The following is a 19773-nucleotide window of genomic DNA, read 5'->3' on the forward strand; positions in this document are numbered from 1 at the left end:
TTTACTGTTCTTTCTCAAGTTCCTCCGGGTGTGCTATCAAGTCCTCAATTTTTGCTCTTTCTTGTTTTTTAATACAAGCATTTAGGGCAATGAATTTCCCTCTCAGCACAGCCTTTGCCACATCCCATAAGTTCTGATAAGTTGTATTCTCATTTTCATTCATTTCCAGATAATACCTATTTCTCTAGCAATTTCTTCTTTGACCCACTGGTTGTTTAAGAGTGTGTTATTTAATCTCCATATATCTGCAAATGTTCTCATCCTTTGGTGGTTATAGAGATCCAGCTTCATCCCATTGTGATCAGAGAAAGTGCTTTGAATAATTTCAATGTTTTTAAATTTATAATGACCTGTTTTGTTCCCCAGCATATGATCTACCCTGAAGAATGTTCCATGAGCACTAGAGAAGAATGTATATCCTTGTGCTTTGGGGTCCAATGACCTATGTATGTCTGTTAGGTCTAATTCATTTATCAAATTATTTAACTTCTCTCTTTTCTTGTTGACCTTCTGTCTGGTTGTTCTATCTATAGAGGAGAGTGGTGTATTGAAGTCTCCTACTATTATTGTTAAAACATCTATTGCTCCCTTCAGTTTTGCCAATGTCCGTCACATGTACTTTGGAGCTCCTTCATTGGGAGCATAAACATTTATGATTGTTATATCTTCTTGGTGAATTGACCCTTTAATTAGTATATAGTATCCTCCTTTGTCTCTTATCTTTTTTTTTTTTGCATGTGCAGTCACCGGGAATCGAACTCGGGTCTCCAGCATGACAGGTGAGAACTCTGCCACTGAGCCACTGTGGCCTGCCCCCTTTGTCTCTTATGATGTTTTTATATTTAAAGTCTGTTTTGTCTGATATTAGTATAGCTTCTCCTGCTTTCTTTTGTTTACAACTTGTGTGGAAAGTGTTTCTCCATCCTTTCACTTTCCACCTATTTGTATCCTTGTGTCTAAGATGAGTCTCTTATAAGCAGATCTCCCTCTCCTTTTTTTTTAAGCTGGCAGAACTCCTCTTAGTATTTCTTATAGGGCTGGTCTCTTGTTGACAAATTCTTTCAGGACTTCTTTGTCTGTGAAAACTTTAATCCCTCCCTCAATTTTGAAGGATAATTTGGCTAGGTACTGAATTCTTGGCTGGAAGTTTTTCTCTTTCAGGATCTTGAATGTATCATACCACTGCCTTCTTGCCTCCAGGGTACTAGTTAAGTAGTCTGAACTCAATCTTACTTGGTTTCTCTTGTATGTAGTAGATTGTTTTATCTTGCTGCTTTCAGATTTTCTGCTTCTCTTCAATATTTGACAGACTGATTAGTGTGTGTCTTGGGGAAGGCCTATTTGGATTTATTCTATTGGAGTTCTTTGGGTTTCTTTGACTTGTATATTTATGTCCTTTATGAAGGTTGGGAAGTTCTACCCCCATTATATCCTCAACTACTCTTCCTAGCCCTTTACTCCTCTCTTCTCCTTCTGGGACACCAATGGTTCTTTTATTTGTGCACTTTGTTTTGTCTATCATTTTCCTGAGTTCCCATTCAATTTTTTTTCCATCTTTTTTGCCATTTGCTATTTTGAGTCTTTGAAGTCAATTATCCCATCCTCTATATCACTTATTCTTTCTTCTGTCTCTTCAAATATGGTGTTGTGTGTTTCTAATATGCTTTTTATTTGGTCAAGAAAGTCTTTAATCTCTGTGTTTCCATTATTTTTCTATTCATTCTTTCAAGTTCCTCTTTGTGCTCTTCTGTCTTCTTGATCTCCTTTATGTCATTTGCTTTCCCACTTATTTATTAAGTAGAGTTGTATGAACACCTTTGATTAGTTGTTCCAATGTCTGTGTCTCCTCTGGTGTTTTAATTTGGTTGTTAGGCAGGGCTATATCTATCTGCATTGTGATATGCTTAGGATCTTCTGCTGTCTTCATGGCATGTAAATATCTTGTTTCATTCACTTTGGGAGTTGATTTCTTTCAATAGTCTAAGGCCTTGTGTTTGCGGGACAGTTGTACAGCAGGGAGCAGGGCATGGGGCACTCAGTGCAGTGATTTGTTTCAGGGCAGGTATAGGTGCAGGTTGGGGATGTTACACTGATGCTGTGACTGTGGGTGCCCAGCGGCCAGGGAGGATGCAGCTGTGTGGGCGCACCAGTCTGGGTGCGTAAACCTGGTGTGCACTGGTCTAGGGCATGGGCCCTTTGCACGCATGCATAGGGCTGTGACAGCAGGTCGGTGTTATGCCTTCATGGATGGGGGGCAGCTGTGACCTGGCTGTGCAGGCTAGCATTTTCTCAGAGCTGGGAAGTGAGGCTGAGGCTGTGCGCATGTGTGGTTCTTGGAATGCTGTAACATGTAGTAGTTCCCAGAGCTGAATGATGTGATTGGTGGTCCGTGCGCATGCATGGGCCTGGGAATGCCATAAATGGATGTGCAGAACTTGGTGGGGGCGGGGCAGAGTGAGGCTGCCCCACTATGGGTTGGGGGTAGGAGTAGCTTAGGTATGGAGGTTAGTGCCTGCAACCTTTATATGCTGGCAACAGCCTGCAGGTTACAGGAGGGGTGCAGGAGAGGTGGGTTGGGCTGCACTTTGGGTGGGGGTGGTGGGCAGGTATATGCACTGGGAACTAGTGGGGCGGGGGTGCCTGGAGTGCGGGGAATGGGAGCGGGTGTTGGGGTTCAGGTGCATAGGGTGTGGGGTGAGTCACTGGTCACTGGACTGCACTGGTGAGGGTAGTGTGCCCAAGGAACATGGCCTCGCTTACTTCTTAGTCCCATGTTCCCATCTGTGCACTCTCGTGGGTTCCGTGGCTCTGTGCCTCCACAACAGGCTCCAGCTTTCTGCCTCTCAGTTCCTCAGCCTCTGCAACCAGGTCTGCCCCATGTGGTGCAGATCTCTCCCAGGTCAGCTGTACTCCTGAATTGCCAAATCAGTTGCCCTCCTTTCCCTTCTCTAACTTTTCCATGGTGCAGGGCTAATCTCAAGGTGCTCTATTCAGCCATCTTCCCAGAAGTCTTGTCATCTTATTTTGTAAAAAGTATTCCTCAGACTCACCTACGACTATCTTGCTTTAGTCATGTTTTTTTTTGTGTGTGTGTGACACCTTGACTTTCTTAACTTTGGGTAGTAGGCTGTGGCTGACATTGCTGAATTCCTGTTTTCAGGTCTAAATTTAACCTGTAGTGTCAGAAGCATTCTCAGTTACACACAACAGAGACTGACACATTGATCTAAGCAGAGACAAATTTATTAGAAAGGAATTCTGCTGGTTTGAAACTGTTTACCCCCCAAAAGCCATGTTCTTCTAACCCAGTCTTGTGGGAGTGGACCTGTTGTAGAGTGGGACCTTTTGATTAGGTTGTTTCCATGAAGATATGACCCATACAATTATGGGTGGGACCTTTTACTTAGATGGATATGTGACTCTGCCTATTCAAGGTGGATCTTAACCTGCTTACTGGAGTCCTTCAAGAGAGGAAAACATTTTGGAGAAAATACAGACACAAAGGTTTGAAGATGCAGAAGGAAATGCCCCAGGAGATACCAAGCTGAGAGAGCTGTTTAAAACCAGAAGCCTGGAGAGGACAGCAGATATCATTATATGCCTTCCTACATGACAAAGAAACCCCAGAGGTGATCAGCCTTTCTTGAGTGAAGGTATCCTCTTGTTGCTGCCTTAATTTGGACATTTTCATGGCCTTAGAATTGTAACAAATCTCCTTTGTAAAAGCCAATCCATTTCTGGTATATTACATTCTGGCAGCATTAGCAAACCAACACATATTTGGTACCAAAGAAATGGAGTGCTGGTGAGTTTGAAAATACCAAACATGTTGGAACAGCTTTTTACATGGATAAGAGGAAGATTCTGAAAGAATTGTGAGGAGCATAAAAGGAAAGGCCTAGAATGCTCTGAAGAGACTGTTGGTAGAAATATGATGCTAAAAGTTCTTTCAATAAGACCTTAGAGAGAAATGATGAATGTGCCATTGCAAACTGGAAGAAATGTGATCCTTGTTTTAAAGTGGCAGAGAATTTGGCAAAATTGAGTCCTGGTGTTGGATGGAAGAAAGAATTTGAAGGTGATGAACTTGGATATCTAGCTGAGGAAACTACCAAAGTAAGTATGGAAAATACAGCTTGGTTTCTCCTTGCAGTATATAGTAAAATGTGACAGGAAAGGGACAAGCTTAGAACTGAATTCAGGTGCAAGGAAACTAGAAATTGATGGTCTGGAAAATTCTGGGCTTCCATAAAGTGAGACTCAGAGAACAGTGCCCCATGTGAGGATTCAAACAAACATGGAAACATTCAACTATTTCAGGACAAGCCAAGATTAGAAATGGAGTTATTCAGAAAGGATTTGTGGAAATTCCTATTGTCTGATGGTTGTGATCTGTGTATGCTGCACGGAAAACTGACAAGAGTGCTGTGAGATCTGTATAAATGAAACCACTGTCAGTCAGGACTAAAAGGGAGAGAAAAGGGACAAATTGAAGAAAAAATAACTTCAAAAGCAGAACCACAGAAGCCAAGAAACCTCAGGCCAGGGGAGTGGATCCACACATGCATGTGGAAGGGGTGAGTTTGCCTAGAAAGTAGATGGCAGACCTTCTGCCATGAGTTCAGGAAGAATTTCAGTGCCCTGGGCCTCTGAGAGGGTGGAGCACATTTCCTGGGAGTTGGGTGGAGTGGCCACCCCATTGCTTGAAAGGGGTTGAGCATGTGCACTGGAAGTGGCAGAGAATCCATGTGCTACCAGATACCTGGGTGGGGCCAAGGTCCATGTGGTCTCCCTGATCCTCCTCAGTGTTGTAACCCTCACCCCAGTGTTTGGACAGACCAAGGCCACTCACTGTGTAGGACCTTGGAAAAGGTGGGCCTGATGCTTTCTAAATCCCTGAGGATGAGTCACTTTCAGACTTCGATATCTAAATGGAGTCTGCCCTGCAGGTTTTTGGAATTGTTTAGGTTCAGTGACCCAATTTCTTCCTATGGAAATGAGAACATTTATCTTATAACTGTCCCTCCTTTGAATATTGGCAACAGATAACTTGCTCTAAGTTTCACAGGTCCATAGCTAGAGAAGAATTTTGCCTTAGGACACACCCCTCCCGTAGCTGATTTGATAAGATTTTATACTGTTCTTGACTTGGTATTGTATTTGTATTTTTACCAAAATGGTTTAAGGTGTTTGTGACATTATGATGGAATGGATGTATTTTGTATATGAAAAGAACATATTTTTTGGGGGATCCAGAGGGTGGAATATGCTGGTATGAAACTGTTATGTACCCCAGAAAAGCCATGTTCTTGTAATCCAATCTTGTGGGGGAGACCTATTGTTGGGTGGGACCTTTTGATTGGGTTGTTTCCATGGAGATGTGACCCACCCAATTGTAGGTGGGACTTTTGATCGGATGGAGATGTGATCCCACCTATTCAAGGTGGCTCTTACTGAAGTCCTTTAAGAGAGGGAAACATTTTGGAGGGGACACAGATGCAGACATTAGGAGATACAGAAAGCAATGCCCCAGGAGATGCCAGAAGCTGAGAGAGATTTGAAACCAGAAGCTGGGAGAGGAGGATGGCAGACATCACTGTGTGCCTTCCCCTTGGAACCTACCTTGAGGTCTGTAGTCATGGCACTCTGGGCCCCCATTGTGGGGTGGTGAGAGGGTCCGGGATTGAGGCCTCAGGACAAGGCGGAGCTGGGGGATAACACCCCTGGGGCCTTCCCCCAACCCTCAGCTGGAAAAACTCTGTGGCATGTTCCACTCTGTCTCCCACAGTCCTGTTAGGAGCAAACCTTAGCTGCTCGCAGTGGGACCTGCCCAGTAGGGCCCCTGGTTGGCCTTCTTCTTTCTCTAACCCCACCCTGGAACCATGGTGTTTCTTGGAGTCACCTTCCAAATGCACAACTTGTGTCCAAAGCTTTATTTTAGGCTGTGCTGCTGGGGGGTGACTTTAGATAGTGAGTTGGGGGCAATGAACTCCCTTTTTTTTAATTGTGAAAAATAACACAGACACACAAAAAACAATAAATTCAAAGCACACCACAACAATTAGTTGTACAACAGATTTCAAAATTTGGTATGGGTTACAGTTCACAATTTTAGGTTTTTACTTCTAGCTGCTCCAAGACACTGGAGACTAAAAGAAATATCAATGCAATGATTCAGCAGTCATAGTCATTTGTTAAATCCTATTTTCTTTGTTATAACTCCACCTTCTCCTTTGATTTTTCTCCCAATCTTTAGGGATATTTGGGCTATGTCCATTCTAGCTTTTTCTGTATTGGAAAGGGCTATTGATAATATGCAATACGGGATGGAACTAGTTGATATTCTGGAGAGGCTGTCTGCTCTAGGTTTCAGGACTTATCTGGTCTAGGAACCCATTTGGAAGTTGTAGGTTTCTGGAAAGTAATCATAGTTCATGGAATCTTTGTAGAATCTCAGATTAAACCCTAGATGTTCTTTAGGGTTGGAAGGAATGGTTTTGTTGGGGGTTAGCAAACCATAATAAGTAGTAATGTCTAGCTGAAGCTTGCGTAAGAGTAGCTTCCAGAGTAGCCTCTTGACTCTATTTGAACTCTGTCAGCCACTGATACCTTATTTGTTATAATTTTTCCCCCTTTTGGTTAGGGAGGCACTATCAATCCATGGTGCCATGGTCAGGCTCATCCCTGGGAGTCATCTCCCATGTCACCAGAGAGACTTTCATCCCTGGATGAAAGTATAGCGGGGAGGGCAGTGATTTCACTTACAGATTTGGGCTTAGAGAGAGTGAGGCCACATCTGAGCAACAAAAGAGGTCCTCCAGAAGTAACTCTTAGGCATGACTATAGGTAGGCCAAGCTTCTCTGCTACATGATCTCCTTCTTGAAGCAAAGCTGCAGACACCAGAGAAGGAGTGTGCGCCAGCGTCCCTGCCTTGAGTGACACTGACTTTGGGTCAGTGTCTGGGAGGGTGGGCAGTGTCATCTGCTGTACCCCCACCACAACAGAGCCATAACACCAGGTGTCGGGCATGGTTCCCTGAGTTTTCAGACTCCTACCGTGGTGGTTGTCAGACCCAGGGAGAAGGGTCGGCCACTGGGCACTGATGAGGATTAACCCATGTGCTTGGCCAGGGGCCACCTGCATCTCTGTCATTCTACCCGATCTGCCGCATGCAGAAATGTGTTTCATCCTCACCTGTTGTAAAAGCCATTTTCAGTTTCCCATATAAAATGCGGGTGCTATTTTCTCCTTTTCTTCTTCTTTATTAGTCAGCCCCCCTCCATTGTCCCAGTTACCCAGGGTTTAATAAAGCATCCTTTGCAGTTCCAGAAGAATGGAAAATTATCTACTGACCATTCTTAGGCTAAAAGAGAAATGAAGTGAGAAATTCTTCTGCCCAAATAAACACCCATGGGGTTTTAGTCTGCAAGCTGGAGAACTTTTTACAGAAGCAGTTTCTCAGTCGTCTTGACACCAGCTTGCATGGATGATTGTGGATCCTCTCGGGAAAAGACTTAGCTCAGGAATCTGACAGTCTGGTTTGGGAGCTCCGGCCATCTGGGCTTGCCTAACAATTGCTCAGAGAATGTCTGGAGGGAGAGATGATTTGTTGGTAATGAGGGAACAGCAGAGTAGCATTTTCTGTCCTCATCCAGAATCCTTCCTGCTAGAGAACAAGCAGAATATCAACCAGTACAGATTTTTAAAAGTACCTACAGCAATGAACTGATTTGGGGGCTCTCCAAGAGCATGGGAACTTTATACAAAGGAGCTTTCCCCCAATCTTGTCACATTAATTAAAAAAAAATTTTTTTTTGTATGCTGTATGTCAGGGATAACATTTCATTCTTTTTCCATGTGAGTATCCCATCACTGCAAAACCACTTGTTGATTCTTTTTTGTTGTTGTTGTTTGCTTATTTGTTTGGTTTTTGTTTGTTTGTTTGTTTTGGGAAGTGCATGGGCTGGGAATTGAAACTGGGTTTCCTGGATGGCAGGTGAGAATTCTACCACTGAACTACCCTCGTACCCCCAACATTAACTTTTTAAATGAATATAAGATATGCTTCAAATAAATGCTTTGCCATACATACTGACTCTAATAGGGCTTTCCTAGCCTATACGGAGTTTTCTGTGGTCTGGGCAGAAATTCCTTGGGTGTTAGACAAATTGCTCCAGGTATACATTTGCTAATGATACCAGTTAATGGCTGTGGGACCCTGGCCCTGTTTTGGCTGGGAAATACTGACTTTGGAAAGTCCTCTCTAGGGTGACCCTTCTTCCAGAATTTGCACTCCAAGCAAAGCAGACAGAGGAAATGAAAAAAGAGTGAACAAACAAACTATAGAAGCAAAGCAAAAACAAACAACAGATCAAGATTCCTAGAGAAGGAACAGATGAAAGAAGGCTTTCTTTCCAGGGTGAAACAATGGCACAAATACTGCAATCTTAACAATTGTCTGCATACCCAGGACAAGACTCCAATGAAGAAGAGCTGAAAAAAATCTCATCAGTTAAACATGGGCAATTCTTTTTTAAAAAATATTTTAATTGAGAAATAGACACACACACACACCCAACCATATTATACAATCAATGGCTCACAGTATCATCACATAGTTGTGTATTCATCACCATGATAATTTCAGAACATTTACATCACTCCAGAAAAAGAAATAAAAAGAAAAAAAGAACTTATACATCCCATACCCCATCACTCCTCCATATCATTGACCACTAGTATTTCAATTTACCAATTTTTACCCTCTATCTCCCCCTATTATTTATGTATTTTTTAACCTACCTGTCCATACCCAAGATAAAAGGAGCATTAGACACAAGGTTTTCAGGACCACACAATCACATTGTGAAAGCGATATAGTTATATAGATTTCTTCAAGAATTAAGGCTAGTGGAACATAGTTCAACAGTTTCAGATACTTCCCTCCAGCCACTTCAATACACATAAACCAGAAAGGAATATCTATATAATACATAAGAATAACCTCCAGGCTAACCTCTCGACTCTGCTTGAAATCTCTCAGCCACTGAAACTTTGTCTCATTTCTCTTTTTCCTCTTTTGGTCAAGAAGCCTTTCTCATTCAACATGGGCAATTTTAAAGGTCTATAATAAGTTGAACCAAGTGTCAAATAAGAGCTTTATTACAAAGTCAATCACCAATAAAATCCTAGGCAAGAGGAAAAAGCTGACTTTCAGAATAAACTCATCAAGGTAATCAGGAATGAAGATTATTAGAAAGTCTAACTAAAAGGATAAAAAGAGAGACAAAAAGAAGTTACGACATAAACAAAAAAAACCCAATAGTTGAAGTATCGCCTTTATAGCAAAAATATTGAATGTTAATGGATTAAACCCCCCAATCAAAAGTCACAGATTGACACAAAGGATAAAAAAGTACGATTCGTATATATGCTATCTACAAGAGACTCACCTTAGACCCAAGGACACAAATAGGTTGAAAGTAAAAGTCTGAGAAAAGATTTTCCATGTGAACAGGAACCAAAAAAAGAGTTGGAGTAGCTATACTAATACCAGACAAAATAGACTTCAAATGCAAATCTGGTATAAGAGACAAAGAAGCACATTATATAGTAAAAAAAGGGCAATCCACCAAGAAGAAATAACAATCATAAATATTTATATACCTAACCATGTTACCTCAAAATACATGAGGCAAACACTGGCAAAACTGAAGGGAAAATAGATGTCTTTGCAATAATAGTCAGAGACTTCAATACACCACACTCATCAATGGTCGGAACATCTAGACAACGGATCAAAAGACAACTGAGAACTTGAATAATATGACGAATGAACTAGGCCTAATAGACATAGAAAGGACATTGAAACCCAAAATAGCAAGACACACATCTTCTCAAGTGCTCATGGATCATTCTCCAGGATAGACCACATGTTGGGCCACAAAACAAGTCTCAATAAATTTAAAAATATTGAAATGATACTAAGCACTTTCTCTGACCATGATGGAATAAAGCTTGAAATCAGTAACAGTGAGAGAACTGGGAAAGTCAAAAATATATGGAGATTAAATTAGTGGATCAAAGAAAAAATTGCCAGAGAAATCAGTAAACATATTGAGATGAATGAAAACATCTGTAGAAGAACACAGTATATCAAAACTTATGGGATGGGTGGTGCGATGGTGGCTCCGTGGCACAGTTCTTGCCTGCCATTCCGGAGACCCGGGTTTGATTCCTGGTGTCTGCCCACGCAAAACAACAACCACCACAGCAACAAAACACAATTTATGGGCTGCAGCAAAGGCAGCGTTGAGAGGGAAATTTATTATCCTAAATGCCTGTATTAAAAAAGAAGAAAGAGCTAAAATCAAAGGCTTAATTGCACACGAGGAGGAATAGAAAAAGAACAGCAAGCTAATTCCAAAGCAAGCAGAAGGAAAGAATAACAAAGGTTAGAGCAAAAGTCAATGAAATTGAGTATAAAAAAACAACAGAGAAAATGAACAAAAACCAAAAATTGGTTCTTTGAGAAGATCAGTAAAATTAACAAACCTTTAGCTAGACTGGTGAAGAGCAAAAGAGAGAAGATGCAAATAAATAAAATTGGAAATGAGAGGAGCAGGACTTCACTTCTGACCCCATAGAAATAAAAAGGATCATAAGAATGCTACAGACAAATGTATGCCAGCAAATTTTACAACTCAGAGGAAATGGAAGAATTCCTAGAAACATTTGAACAACTAAACTGACTCTAGAAGAAATAGAAGACTTCAACTGACCAATTATAAGTACAGAGATTGAATTTGTCAGCAAAAACCTCCCAACATAAAACAAGCCCTATAAAATTTCTCTTATGAACATTTTCCAGGAAATGTTTCCGTAAGGATGGTCAGTACTGGATGAATCCTAGAGTCATTCTCATTTCCGAGTTGGAAGAATCCAATTTGAACCCTTAATTTGATTTATTTTTTTCAGAACCTTTAATTTTATAGATGTGGTAACTGAGACCCAGCGGTGCTACTTTTTGATCACCACCTTGTTTTCACATGGAGTTTTATTTAAAAATTTTATTGTGGTAATGTATATATTGCACAAAATTTCCCATCTTAACCACTTTTAAGTGAACCCAGATGACTTCATGGATGAATTCCACAAATCATTGGTACTAACTGAAGAAATAGTACCAATCCTGCTCAAACTCTTTCAAAAAATTCAAGAGGAGGGAATACTACCTAACTCACTCTATGAAGCCAATATCACCCTAACACCAAAGCCAGATAAAGATACTACAAGAGAAGAAACATTACTGACCAATTTCTCCTATGAATATAGATGCAAAAATCCTCAACAAAATACTTGCAAGTTGAATCCAACGGCACATTAAAGGAATTATAAATCACGATCAAGTGGGTTTTATCCCATACTGAAGGGTGGTTCAATACAAGAAAATCAATTAATATAATACACATATCAACAGAATGAATGGGGGGAAACAAATGATCATCTCAATTGATGCAGAAAAGGTATTTAACAAAATTCAGCATCCATTCTTGATAAAACACTTCAAAAAAAACAGGAACAGAAGGAAACTTCCTCAACAAAATTAAGGGCATAATGAAAAAAACCCACAGCTAACATCATACTCAACGGTGAAAGAATGAAAGATTTCCCTCTACGATCTGAACAAGGCAAGGATTGTGCTAGATGTTCTAGCTAGAGCAGTTGGGCAAGAAAAAGGCATTCACACTGGCCAGGAAGAAGTAAAACTTTCACTATTTGTAGATGACACTGTCCTATATATATATAAAGTCCTAAAAAATTGCAACAAAGCTCATAGAGCCAAAAAACAAGCTCAGCAAAGTGGCGAGATACAAGATCAACATGCAAAAATTGATAGTATTTCTCTTCACAAGTTGAAGATCAAAGTCAAACCCAGGTTTTATTTCTAGAGGCATCTAGGTAACCTCATCTTGTTCTTGGTTTATATCCGTGTGAGACGTGCCATGAGCACTTCTGGAAATGGGGGTTGGAGGAAGGCCACCTAAGAGCAGTGTGCTTTGGGGAAAGTGCCACCAAGACTTTCCTTAGCAGCAGAGCTTGGGCATGTATCAAAGATCGGAATATAAAGAAAAACTTAGAATGACACCCCAGCTTTTTAAAGAATGCTCGATTACATTGGCACGGATTGAGTTAAAGTGATACCAATGAGTGATTAAAAAAAAATTCTGCCAGCTCTGTTCTAGAGAAGAGTCTAGATACAAGGGAACTGAGCTGTGTCCTGGAAGCCAAAGGAGGAGATTCGAAAACATTGAGCTGTCTCCAACACCCACAAGTGTCGAAATAATGTCAACAAAGCAAACACATGGGAACCCCGTTGGAGGGTTTTGTATGGGTAAAGCTTCAACTGACTGCTTTAAAACGTTGGCCGTGTGTTGATATAACTGTAGTGGAATGGATATAAAAATATTTTTTGGAAACCTTGCCATTGATAATTAAATACCGCCGACAGTTTCACTTGATTAGAGATATTTTGGTAACTACGAATTTACTTAAAGCTAGTGGAATAATAACATTTATTTTAAACTCCGGGAGAGTGGGAGGAGGTATGTGGTTACGTGGTATGAAAACACTGAAGAAGAGTTTGTTTTTCAGTTCTGGGAACCACAGTTATGCAATTGGCTGGCGGACGTCCAGCGTTCAGTTTGGTGTTGAAAGCACTGCCCTCGTTGGAGGTGTTCTCCTGGCAGGTTATGGACAGGATATCTTCAGAGAGAAGAAAATCCTTTGTGATGATGGATCATTGATTTAACTACTAGACTCCATTGTACATCTGGGTGGGTTGTGGTTTTTATGTTGAACCTCACCCTGACAGCTTAGAGAGACATGTTTTTAAAGAACATCCTAAGTAAGTTAATGTTATGTCTGTCACTCAAGTTGTGCCAGGTGTATTTCCTCATTTGTTATCATGCTCTTCTCCCACGGATTAATCTTGGTGAGTGAAGTCCCCCGGGGAAATGTGATGCTCTCCCCTTCACAAGTATGGCTGGAGCATCTGACCCTTTGAGATGACCAAAATTTGGATTGCTCTGACAATAATCCCATGGGAGAAAGGAGAAGGGACTGGGCCTAAGATATGGCTAATTTTACCAGTTAATAATGCTGAAATGTGCTCAGAGATGGGTGGGTTTAGATGACTTCTCCTGCCTCCCTCTGTCCCAGCTGTGTCAGGTACCAGCTGTTGTGGACACCTATTGACCAGCCCTGGTATCCAGCCCTTCCTCCCATGCCTTGGGCACTCTGTCCCATTCTTTCCCTTGGAGTGTCTCATTGGCTTCTTATCTGATGATTCCCCTGAAGTTAGCCTTGCAAATCTGACCACACAGCTCAGTAACAGGATTCTTTTTGTAGCAAGTAATTGAACACTTGAATCAAAATAGCTAATGCATGCATTATGTTCACAGATTGTGCAGAGATGGATCTTGCTATGAGAGAGGCTTCATGTGGCTTACGAGGACGGGAACACGGCTTTGCCTCTCTTCGCATTATTGGCTTCTCTCCCAGGGTCATTGTTGGCGTAACAGTTACGTGGAATTTAGAAGAAAGTGCGCTTCCCTTGCATCAATGTTCCCATCCAGTTTGTCTCTAAGATGAACAACAACTACAAAATCATTCTGTAAAGTTAAATGGATCAATTGATGGAATATGAAATAATAAAAATTAGAAATTTGTTCCAAATTAATATCTAGAAAATTCAGGGTCTCTAGGATGTAAGAATAGCTTTTTTGATAATAATAATGTTTAAATAATTTAATAATTATGTAGAATTTAAATATTTTAAAATCCATTTTAATTTTGAGTAGCTATATTCTTGAATGGGTCTGAATATTATAATAGCTTAGTATTTTATTTTTGAAAGTAAATGATATGTATGTAAAAGGTTGATAAATTTTAACAGTAGTTGATTTTAAAAATGAAGAAATCGTGGCAACAACAGATAAACACCAGCACAGTATAGTGATGGCTTATCACAGAGTTCCTTGCAGAGATCTTATAAAGCTTTAAGACCATAATGAAGGGAAAATGCATGATATTGTGCTTGAGCAAGCCCTTGATCAATACTGGCTATGATTATTATCAATTATTACCCAAATTTAGTGGGAAATGGGAACTTTTATATTGTATCTCTCTTTTAAAAAAAAGTACTATATATACTTTTTTATATATATACTTTTTTTTAAAAAAGAGAGATACTAAAAAGACAATGACAATTAAATTTGTGACATGTGATCTTGGACTAGATCTAATAGTGAGGAGAAAATGTCCAAAGGGATGTTATTAGGTCAACTGAACAATTTGGAGTTAAATTTCTTGAACTTGATAACTATATTTAAGGTGATTACACAAGGGAATATCATTGCTTTTAGGAAATATACATGGAAGCATTACATATCCAAAGAGCACGATGCATGCAATTTATTCTTTAATGTTTACAAAATAGGTAGGTAGGGTTGGGATTGAATCATATCCCCCACAAAAGGTATGTTCAGATCCCTTGGTCCTGTGGATGTGGACCCATTTGTAAATATGAACTTGGAAGATGTCATTCGCTAAGGTGCCCATGATCAATGTGAGTGAGCCTTACTCCAGTATGGCTGAATCCTTATAAGCAAAGGAAACTGGACATGGAAGAAAGCCAAAGGAAAAGCAGAAGCTGGAAGACAACTGAACCCAGAAGAGAAAGGAGAGGACAATGCCATGTGTATTGCCATGTGATAGAAAAACCAAAGAACCCTAGAGATTACTGGGCTGCTAGAAGATACCAACCCCAGGAGGAAGCAAGCCTTCTAGTTCTGATACTATGAGCCAATACATTTCTGCTGCTAAGCCAACCCATTCTGTGGTATTTGTTTTAGCAACTAGGAAACTGGTGCATACATACGATAGACAGATGAGGAATGGATGGACAGATAGGTAGAGAAAGAGATATATTTTAAAAGTTGGAAAATCTGGGTGTACGGGTATGGGGTTGTGGGGGCTTGGAGCTATGTACCCCAGCAAAACATACTCTTAAACTTAATCCATTCTTGTGAATGTGGCCCCAGTGTAAATAAGATCTCTTCAAGATGTTACTGCAGTGGTCCAAATGAATCAGCATGAGGGGTTTTAAATCAGGATTACTGGGGTCCTTTATAAGCACGGTGAAAGTCAGACAGAAAAGAAGCCAGAAGCTGAACATCTACAGAACCTGGAAGAGAAAGGAGAGGCCAGCATGTCACTGCCATGTGACAGAAAAGCACAGGACCATGGATCACCAGCAGCCAGCCTAGAAGGCGGGATAAAGCATTGCCTTGATGACACCTTGATTTTGGATTTCTCTAACCTCAAATCTACGAACCAATAAATTCCCATTGTTTAAGCCAAACCATCGCATGGCATTTGTTTTGGCAGCCAGGAAACTAAAACAGTATATTGGGGGAATATTGGAGTTCTCTATGTGGGTTTTATATTATTTTTGCAACTGTCCTATAAGTTTGAAATTATTAAAAAAAAAAAGTCAAACAAATTATTACCCAGACTGAGGTCCTGGAACCCATTTCCTTTTCTGCATGTGTCTTCCTGGTTCTTGGTGGTTGCTCAGAGTGTAGAGTGGAGTTTTGTTGAAGCAACCTGGTTGGAAGGAGCTTGGTGGGAGGTGGCATGAGGCTGCCTGTTCTAGTCTGCTAGCTGCCAGAATGCAATACACCAGAGATGGATTGGCTTCCAATAAAAGGGGATTTGTTAAGTTAATGTATAGTTCTCCAGAGGAAAGGCAGCTAACTTTCAACTGAGGTTCTTTCTTACGTGGGAAGGCACAGGGTGATCTCTGCTGGCCTTCTCTCCAGGCCTCTGGGTTCCAACAACATTCCCCAGGGTGATTCCTTTCTGCATCTCCAAAGGCCTGGGCTGAGCTGCGAGTGCTGAGATGAGGTATGCTGAGCTGCTTGGGCTGTGCTGTGTTGAGTTCTCTCATTTAAGCACCAGCCAATTAAATTAAACATCATTCATTGCAGCAGGCATGCCTTCTAGCTGACTGTAGATGTAATGAGTGACAGATGAGGTTCACGTACCATTGGCTCAAGTCCACAGCAACAGAACTAGGCACCTTCACCTGGCCAAGTTGACACCTAAATCTAACTACCACACTACCTTTGCACAGCAAGCCCATCCCTCTTCCTTTAAACTGGGGTTGTGTATTAGGGTGACAGGAGAAGGGCTAGCAGAGGTGATGGTGTGGCAGGCACTGAAGTTCCCCAGCTCAGCACTGGGTGACCCTTCTGGTCTAAGGACATTTTGGGCTTTGGGCTTCGGCCCTCAAAGCTCTCTACAGTCATCAAGTACGTCTCCATTCTGTCCAATTCTAGCTCATGGCTGCAACCCACTCAGATCGCTGACTCTGTGACCCCCTAGCCTGCAGTAGCTCCCTAGTCTCCAGGTGCTAACCCTGTACACCTCCCCCCACCCCATGGTTCTGGCCTGGCTCCTCTCCCTTCCCCTCACCCCCATGACCTTCAGGCTGCCTCCTCAAAGCCCGGGTGTCTCCTCATGCATTTGCACTCTCTCTCCCTCTGTCTGGATGTCTAGCAAACTTTTCATCCTGGAAGGCTCAACTCCGAGCTATTTGGGGGAGAGTCTCACCTCCCGAGTGAGGTACCTGCAAATGTCCTCCCTCTAGTGGGCTCTCAGGCGAGCTCTTTGTCTTGAAGATGTCTGTGTCTTCTATCTGTTTCACTGTTTTTGGATTGGGAATGCCTTGAGGTCAGGAATGTTGTTCTATTACTTCTTATTTCTGGTGCTTATTGGAGTGCTGCATTGAAAAAGAAAAAACAACGTATTTATCAAATTAGATAAATGAATGAAGTGCCGAGAAACTGCATGGCCGGAAGACTCCACCTATTCAGAAGGTGACTTCTTGAGAAGAAGGGAATGATGAGTTACTCGTTCGACACCCTCTACTGCGTGAGTCATTAAAGACACAAAAAACCTTGGGGTTCCTTTGAAGAGAGCAATCAATAACCCACATCGCCATAATGCTCCTGTTATGCCTGTGAAAGAGAAATTCTAAAGACTTGGCTCCCCACACTGCCATTCTTTCAGCGCCTCCAACAGCCCCCAGATCTCCTGTGCAATTTCCAGTTTTACGAGTCAGGGAAGCTTTCTATCACCACAGGTTGTGTGGGAAAGCACATCAGGCCTACAAAGGGAGGGGCTGGGAAAACGATTTTGAAGTCGACGGGATGTATTTATTTATTTTATAAGAATGATTCAGTCTATAGAATGCCACCAGCTAAAACACAGTATTTTATAAATGAATCTATTGTCTGAGGCTTTGGGCATTTTGTCAAATTGTTACATAATGGGACAACAAGCCAGTAACAGATGCTGGGTTCATAATTTTCTTGCTGAGCAGGCTTCTTCTACAAAATACTAAAATAACAACCACCAAAAAACTTCCCATCAGTAATTCAGGAGTTGTCCCGGCAATGGGATAGGACATTCCAAAGATACAAGTTTCCATCAATGGGAAAAGGCCTGGGTTTGACTTCCTAACTGCGCATCCTGGTACTCTAAGGAAGTTTCTACTTATTCCAACATGGAAGTGAGGGTAAGAACTGGAGGTCCCCAGCTGGGAAGGCAGGGTATAAGCCGGGTTCCTCCACCAATGAGTTCTGTGATCTTGCCCAAGTCACTTACTCTCTGTGTGGCTCATTTTCCCCATCAATGAAATGGGTTTAATTCCAACATGACCTCTTAGAGGGTGATTGGAAGGAAGTAGTGGGTCAACATATGTGAGATGGTAGCTAGTACTATGCCAATTTGAGAACATTTGGGCGTGGAGCCTGGGTGGGAAACTGGCAGGTTGAGTAAGAGCATCTGTAGATGCCTCTGGACCAAACCCTGAACACGTTGAAAGTTGCATCCTACTACCCTCAGATGTTTTTAAGTTTCCTTCATGAATGGAAAATAATTAAAGGCATTATCAGTTAGAAAGGGGTAACAATTATAAAGGAAAAGTGAGCAGAACTCAGTGCCCAGTTCCCTTCTGGAATTACATCTCTTCTCAGTTAGCAGAGAGAAGGAAAGCTGAGTACTGAGAAGGTAATTTGGAATCGTTTAGATGTCACTTTTCTCAAACACTAAAGTATAGCTGGGACACTATATAAACACTAAAATAAAACTGCATAGCTTTGTTTACTTGCTGATTGAATTAGTTTTGTTCTATTCTGTAAGCATTATAGAACCTACTCTACGTTCTGAAGTGTATTTCAATAGCAATCACAGTTTGGACGCCTGCATCTCTTGCTCTTAATGATCCTTTAAATGTTTGGTATGAATAAGAGAATGAATTATCAATAGATTATGATAAGCTTTAAGAGATTAATTACATTGTATAGTTCACTTAATAATCAACAAATGGGTTATCTCTGCTTCAAATTAGCCTTGGATGATCTCGCTTCCCAAATTCTATGAACCAGTCGGAGAGGTACCAGAGGCAGGAACTTTTGCTGTCTTTCCATTCAATTACTGATCAAATGCTGAGCTCCTAGGATGAGCCCAGCACTATCCTGGGCAGCAGGACAAATTATCCACAGTCCTAGCTCAGAGGGCGTTTAATTTAGTAGGGGAGAATGCACCTCTCTCCCCTGCTGAAGCTCATAGATGTTTCAATACAAAACCTTTCAATTCTGGACTTATGTCTGAAAATTTGGAATATTTAAAATTTCAACTTGCTTTAGAATGTGGGAAGGAGAAAAATGGACAATTAGAAAACCCTTTAAAGTTGAGTTTCCCATGGCTGCTGCAATAGATTAGCACACATTTGGAGGTATACATAACAGAAACTTGTTCTCTCACAGTTCTGGGGTTCAGAAATCTGCATTTGAGGGGTGGGCAGGGCTGACTCCCTCGGGAGGCTCTAGGGGAGGGGCCGTCCTTGCCTCCGGCAGCTTCTGGCGGGCTCCTGCCCCGGCTGGGCTTGTGGCCGCATCCTCTGTCTTCACGTGGCCTCCTCCTCTTCTCAGTGTCTCTTCTGACTCTGTCTGCCCCAAATTTCCCTCTGCCTTTCTCCTGTAAGGACACGTGCCACTGGATTTGGTGCCCGCCCAGATAGCCCTGAAGTCTCATCCTCTTGAGGTAGCTGCACCTGTAAATCAGGTACATTCACAGACTGTGCTTTTAGGGTGTTGACATATCTCTATGGGGCCTAAGGTCACCCCCCGCCCCCTGTAGCTGTTTTCCTAGCAGGCGTTCAATATTCTCACGAAATGTTACAGATCTCGAGAAACATCTTATAGACCCTATTAAAATGTAGGTGCAAAGTATGTCCCCTTCAACAAGGGGACATTTCCTTTCCACTTGTAGGACTAATTAAGAATCCATAATCTGGGTGGGCCACGGTGGTTCAGCAGGCAGAGTTCTCACCTGCCATGCCGGAGACCCAGGTTCAATTCCCAGTGCCTGCCCATAAAAAAAAAAAAATCCATAATCTATTCACCAACCTCATGTTTTAATTTCATAAACATTTTCTAGCTATTACACTGAAATCTATTGCTATAGATCAGATTTCTAACTGGTATGAGGAGTTCAACTCCCTAGACTGGGACAAGTCTTTTCTTTGCTATCACACTCGTGAGGACATCTGCCTGTTTGTGGAAAAGTGTAAGGGTGCCACACACTGTGTCAGCGCTGGATGTCACAGTCGAGTCGCCCCTCAGTGGGGGGGTTCAGACGAG

At 41.6% G+C, this 19773-nt stretch overlaps 1 long non-coding RNA gene across 1 annotated transcript in view; it reads left to right on the top strand.

The window, feature by feature from the left end:
* The window catches only part of LOC143688345 (uncharacterized), a 72959-nt gene extending 59308 nt beyond the window's left edge, over positions 1-13651 (top strand). The window contains exon 3 of the long non-coding RNA XR_013177962.1: positions 13465-13651. This is a non-coding gene — a long non-coding RNA (uncharacterized LOC143688345). The remainder of the gene's footprint in view (positions 1-13464) is intronic.
* The last annotated feature ends 6122 nt before the right edge of the window (positions 13652-19773 follow it).

This window comes from Tamandua tetradactyla, chromosome 1, assembly GCF_023851605.1.
Source record: "Tamandua tetradactyla isolate mTamTet1 chromosome 1, mTamTet1.pri, whole genome shotgun sequence".
NCBI lineage: Eukaryota > Metazoa > Chordata > Mammalia > Pilosa > Myrmecophagidae > Tamandua > Tamandua tetradactyla.